Consider the following 6,045-nt stretch of genomic DNA (forward strand, 5'->3'; position numbering starts at 1 on the left):
TTGTGTGTGTGTGTGTGTGTGTGTGTGTGTGTGTGTGTGTGTGTGTGTGGCCGGGGAGGATAACGTGTGGATGGTGTGTGGTGGTGTATACTAAGTTTTTTTTTTTTTGTGTGTGTGTGTGTGTGTGTGTGTGTGTGTGTGTGTGTGTGTGTGTGTGTGTGTGTGTGTGTGTGTGTGTGTGTGTGTACAGCATCCTCTAATCATCCTTTTCTTGGTGACCCCTTCAACATTTCACCTCTGACCACTTTACATCAATTGATCCTTATAATTTCTGATGATATTCTCTTCATGCATTCCTGCTTCATGGCCAACACGCTCCATCACTCCTCAGTCAACTCTTCTCCACCAGCCTGCACGAGTCTCCACACATTTTCTCACTTACTCGTCTCATGCCCTATCAAAAAAAACCTGTAAACATCCGTAAACGCTTCATTTCCCGATCATTTAGCATCCACCGTCCTCCACCTTCTGTACAGGCTCGCTTCTATACAGTAATCATACAAAGCAGCTTGCACGGGTGTCTTTACGTGATGTAGTACGGTGTTAGATCAGGTGACGTTTTGGTGTGTAGCCTTTGCAACGGCACCTCTTTATCCTCCTTGGTCTCTGTTTTCTTTCTCGTGCGTGCGTGTTGGCATTTTAATCCTGAGTGACGATAGATTCTAGAGGGATAGATATAAGTAGCTGCCTCTCGTGTCTCGTTGTCTCTTCCTTGCTTCTGTTTCTTCTTTTTTTTTCTGATTCAGCTTTATTTCCATAAGTCCCTATACTGTGCTGATTCCTCCGTTTTCTTCCAACCTCCTGTGCTGTTCCTCCCCTTCCTTTTATGGTTATTATTGCCGTCACTGCTGTCTTCCCTGGCCTCTCATAGTCATTGCCCAGCGCCGTATTTCTGCTGCGTCGCTATGTGGGAGTCTTGCCTTTATAACGGTACGTCCTATGTTATTTGGGGTCTTGAAACCGTATTCTTAAGCTTCTTCGTCTTATCTGGACTACTTTGAACAGGCTGTAGTGGAAAGTACCTGCGTTTTAATAGTATTTGCAGTATTTTCCTTTGTGTTGCTCCTAAGAGGGATTGTCGCAGCGGATCATCCTTCTTCAATACCCCCTGGGCCTTCCTCGGTCACACCCACCACTTGCATGTCTTCTTTCATTGCATCCATAAATATCCTCTTTGGTCTTCCTCTCTTGTTGGTGCCGGGTGGGCTCATGTCCAGCATCCTCTTCCCCACACATGCCTCGTCCCTTCTTCTGACATGTCCGAAACATCTCAGTTTTAGTTTCATTATTCTGGGGATTGTTTGACGAGTCTTCACCGTGAATGAGGGTAGCATCGATGAGTTTCTTGTGTTTCAGTTATATTTTCATTACTCTAGCGATTGTTTGACGAGTCTCCAAGTAAGGAAAGCACCAATGAGAAACCGACTTAACATCTCGGTGATCTTTGAAAATACCTCCTATGAGATCACAAATGGTTTCAAAATACAATCCCATTATTTCCTGACTCAACCTTTTGACTGCTATTTGATACATTTTTCCTTAATTAGTAATCACTCTGAGACATCTTTACTTGTTCTACAGCCACCTTCAATCTTTAAGCTCGGAAAAATTGCTAAATCTATTATTTTTAATTACTTTGTTTCTCGCCGATGCTTACAAAGATTTCATGCATTACTTCTGCTGTTAATTGTTTCGTATCGCAGTGAAAAGATTGAGTACACACAGCTCCCCAAACATTTTATTTATTTTTATGTATTTATTTATTTTATTTTATTTTATTTTTTTATCTCAGCGTACATAATCTTTCTTCACCCCAACCTTCGCGCCACTCACCACCACCACCACCACCACACTACAAAGGACGAAGGACGTGAGCTTACTACTTGTCCAGCTGAGTAGGCATGAAGCAACGAGGAGGCGGGTATACAGCAAGAGGTGTAGGTAGTGACGTGGTGGTTGTTCAGGGCCACTGTAGGCAGGGCGGTGTAAACAATGAAAACGATGCCACCGCTCCGCCTGTACACACGCACACACACACCTGTATCACTGGCCTCTCTGGGGTCTGAAGCCTTGCAGTATCGCCTGTCCCAATGCTCTGTCTCTTGTGCTAAACCTATTGGAAGATGTGATTAAACTATTGTTCTTTTAGTTGGTTAGTTAGATAGTTATTATAGTTGGTTAGTTGGCTTAGTTAATTCGTTTATTTATTTATTTAGTTGACTATCAGTTAATTAGTTTAGTTAATTAGTTGGTTAGTTATTTGTCCGTTAATAAGTTTAGTTAGTTACATAGTTAATTAGTTGTTAGTTTGATTAGTTGGTTAGGTGTTAGTTGGTTCGCTAGCTCGTTAATTAGCTAGTTAGTCGCGGTACTTATTTAGTTAGTTAATCAGGTATTAGTCTGAGCCAGTCTCCTGTCCACATCAACATAAAACTCAGCACTAGATCAGCACTCTCGATTTTCATTTTCACTGCTCGCACTTCATGACTTTCTTTTCCTCTCTCGTACTGTGTTGACTGAATACTTTCCTCGCGTCTAGGTCATGCCACCATACCTTCCTTCTGTCCATCCTTCCTTTCTGCCTTCCTTCCTTCTTTCCTTCCTTCTTTCCTTCCTTTCCTTCTTTCCTTCATTCCTTCCTTTCTTCCTTTCTTCCTTCATGCATTAATTAATCATTCCATTAATTCCTTTTCTTCTTCCTTCTCTTCCTTTTTTTCTTGTTTCCTTCTAATGTCATCCTTCTTTTATTGTTGTTTTATCTCCTTCCTTTTTTTTTCCCCATCCATCCATCCTTCCTTCCTTTTCTCCATCCTTCCTTCCTAGCCTTCATCCTTCTTTTATTTATTTTTTTATTCATATCAGCTATCCTTCTTTCACTGTTATCTCCCTCCCTCCCTCACACCCTCCATCTCTCCCTCCCTCCTTCCTCACACTTTCCCTCACTTCCTCACTCACACCCTCCCTCCCCTCACACCTTCCCTAATACTCTCTTCCACACACACACACACACACACACACACACTTAATGACGTATAGAAATAAAGTGACCCAGCCAGCCATCTACCCCCCCCCCCTCACCCATCTGTTACCTATCGTGTTTTGCAGCCTGTGATGGTTCGCTACCCGCCCACCCTAAGGCACGAGGCTAGAAACACGTGTCAACATGTTCCCAGAAGAGAGGGAGGGGAGGGAGTGAAAACTTACAAACTTCACTATGGTTTTAGGGTACTTCAGTGGTAGCAGTAGTAGTAGTAGTAGTAGTAGTAGTAGTAGTTTTGTTGTTGTTGTTGTCGTTGCAGTTGAATTGTAGTGGTAGTAATGGTGGTAGTAGTAGCAGTAGTATTAGTAGTAAAATGTTATTGTTGTTGTTGTTGTTGTTGTTGTTGTTGTTGTGTTAATGATGATAGTGGGAAAAAAAAGTAAAATCGTAAAATAAGAAAATCAAGGAGACGCAAGGGGAGGAGGAGGAGGAGGAGGAGGAGGAGTGGGAAGGGAAAGAATTGGAAAAGATGTATTAAATTTTGATGATCATTAAAATCTAGTTCCATCTGAGATACAAGGATGTGTGTGTGTGTGTGTGTGTGTGTGTGTGTGTGTGTGTGTCGGAGATCAATAATGTGGCGTTACCTGAAGTTACCTGGGCAGACGCACCTATTGAATACCTGTGTTTAGGAAGGCAAAGTACACACACACACACACTCTCTCTCTCTCTCTCTCTCTCTCTCTCTCTCTCTCTCTCTCTCAAGCGTGAAGACAGACTAACATTACACATTTTCTCCCTTTTGGTCTGGTGCGGCAACCATTTCTTTCTTCCAACGGCGAGGCGAGGGATAAACATTTGCTGGTGGCTGGCTTGTCTGTCTTGCCGGGGAGGGAGGAGGCGCCGAGGAGGAGGTGGAGGAGGAGGAGGAGGGATGGGGAGGGAAGGATACGAGCAGGAACGGTGATTTATCTTCTGAGGAGGATGAGACGGAGCAGAGAGAGAGAGAGAGAGAGAGAGAGAGAGAGAGAGAGAGAGAGAGGCAGGGCGTGGTGTCCTCCCCGTCTCATATCAACGCTCATCAGGCTTCATCTTGGCCACCTCGCAAGCGTCCACACCGTCCCAAGCCTTTCGCTCACCTCACCCTCAGCCTTCCCCCCGCCACTCCACCCTTCCACCGTCCATCCACCGGTCCAGCACCTTCCTCCCGTCCACGCCGCACCCTGGAGACGGAAGACTACCCAAACTACCTTCTACCGCCCTGGAACCCCCTTCAAGTCCTCGCTTTCAGGGTTAAATACCCCGTCAGAAGGAAGCGTTCAGGGGCGAAGTGTTTTGGTGAGCGTGCGGGCCGCGAGCTCCGTGTCCATCACGCTTGTTAAGACGTGAAAATTGAAGTTTGCTCGCCAAGATGAGGTTTTGGGGGAGGGAACAGTGAGGAGGGGAGGCGGCGGGGAGCGAGAGAGCGAGGGAGATGACTGGGGAGAGAGAGAGAGAGAGAGAGAGAGAGAGAGAGAGAGAGAGAGAGAGAGAGAGAGAGAGAGAGAGATGTCTGGGAGGATAGAGGGGTGCACAGGGCTGGCAGGAAGGAAGGAGGATGGGACAGGAGTGATAGGGGAGAGTGTAGCAGGAGGGAGAGGGGAGGTGATAGGTGAGAGGGGTGAGGGAGAAACTGAGATTTGGCGGAGGGGCGGTAATGGCGGCGGGTCAAGAGGCAGGCAGCCCCGCGCGCCACAATTGGGTGTTGGAGGTCAATTTGTGGCGTGTGATGGCTTCCTCGCGCCGCCCCTGGGGGAGGAGGGGGCGCCATCCCTCCCCCCCTACCGCCTTTCCTGGGGGGGCTACTGACGATGCCGCGGTAGGAGGAGGAGGAGGAGGAGGAGTTGAGAGAAGAGTAGGAAGGAGTCGAGGAGGAGGAGGAGAAGGAGGAGTTGAGGGAAGAGGAGGAAGGAGGAGGAGGGATGGTTTATGATGGTTGTCATTGTCTTGCTTTCGATTATTTGGTGACATATTGAATCTCTCTCTCTCTCTCTCTCTCTCTCTCTCTCTCTCTCTCTCTCTCTCTCTCTCTCTCTCTCTCTCTCTCTCTCTCTCTCTCTCTCTCTTTGGCTTAGTGATTTACCTACAGTGTTTGTGTGTTAATTTAACTACTGATGCACCTGTTTATTCATTTACGTATCTATCGACATACTAACATAGCAGTAGTAGTAGTAGTAGTAGTAGTAGTAGTAGTAATAGTAGTAGTAGTAGTAGAAAATGAGAAGATACTGGTTAACACTTTCCCTATGATATGCAACAGTTTACGACACAAAGCACAATGTATGAAATCTTTACAAGCGCCTACAAGAAAGAAAAGCGCTAGAAGAATAGGTTTTGCAATTTTCAGCCCGTATAGTGTTCAGAGGTGGCTGTAGACCAAGAAGAAATGTCTCAGAATGGTTATTGATTACGGAAAGATGTGCCAAATGATAGTGAAAGGATTAATGAGTGAAGGAAAGACCCCCAGCATTTCAGTAGTTAAGTCTTCAAATGGTTGTTAATCTCAATGTCCTCAATGTTAATGTTAATCCCAATGTCCTATTACATCGTTTCTTTCATTGTAACAACTGGCATTTCAAAGGACAGCTCCAGATTACGTAGCTCACGACGGTTGTCATGTTCATTACAGATATTCACTCGTATGTTTTGCTCATCAAGGTGACTCGTGGCTTGGGTAGTGATGTAGGCTTTTTTTTTAAATTGATGGTTGTTGTAAAGGTATTAAACCTTTATAGGTTATAGTTTTTTGTAATTTGGACCAAAAATATATTGTAATGTATCTATTAAGCTAAAATACTCGTGGTCAATAAAACTATCTATCTATATCTATCTATCTATTTATGTACCTATGTAGGGAATGGTGATTTATGTGATAGGAATGTTTGTTTATCTTTCTATCTTGATATACAATTTATTTACGTACATACTTTCTAATTTAACCACTTATTTATCTGTTTATTCACTTATCTATAACATATTGTCATTAATTGTGGGTTCCTGTTTGTCTTTTTATTTGTCTGTCTTTT

This window comes from Scylla paramamosain, chromosome 11, assembly GCF_035594125.1.
Source record: "Scylla paramamosain isolate STU-SP2022 chromosome 11, ASM3559412v1, whole genome shotgun sequence".
NCBI lineage: Eukaryota > Metazoa > Arthropoda > Malacostraca > Decapoda > Portunidae > Scylla > Scylla paramamosain.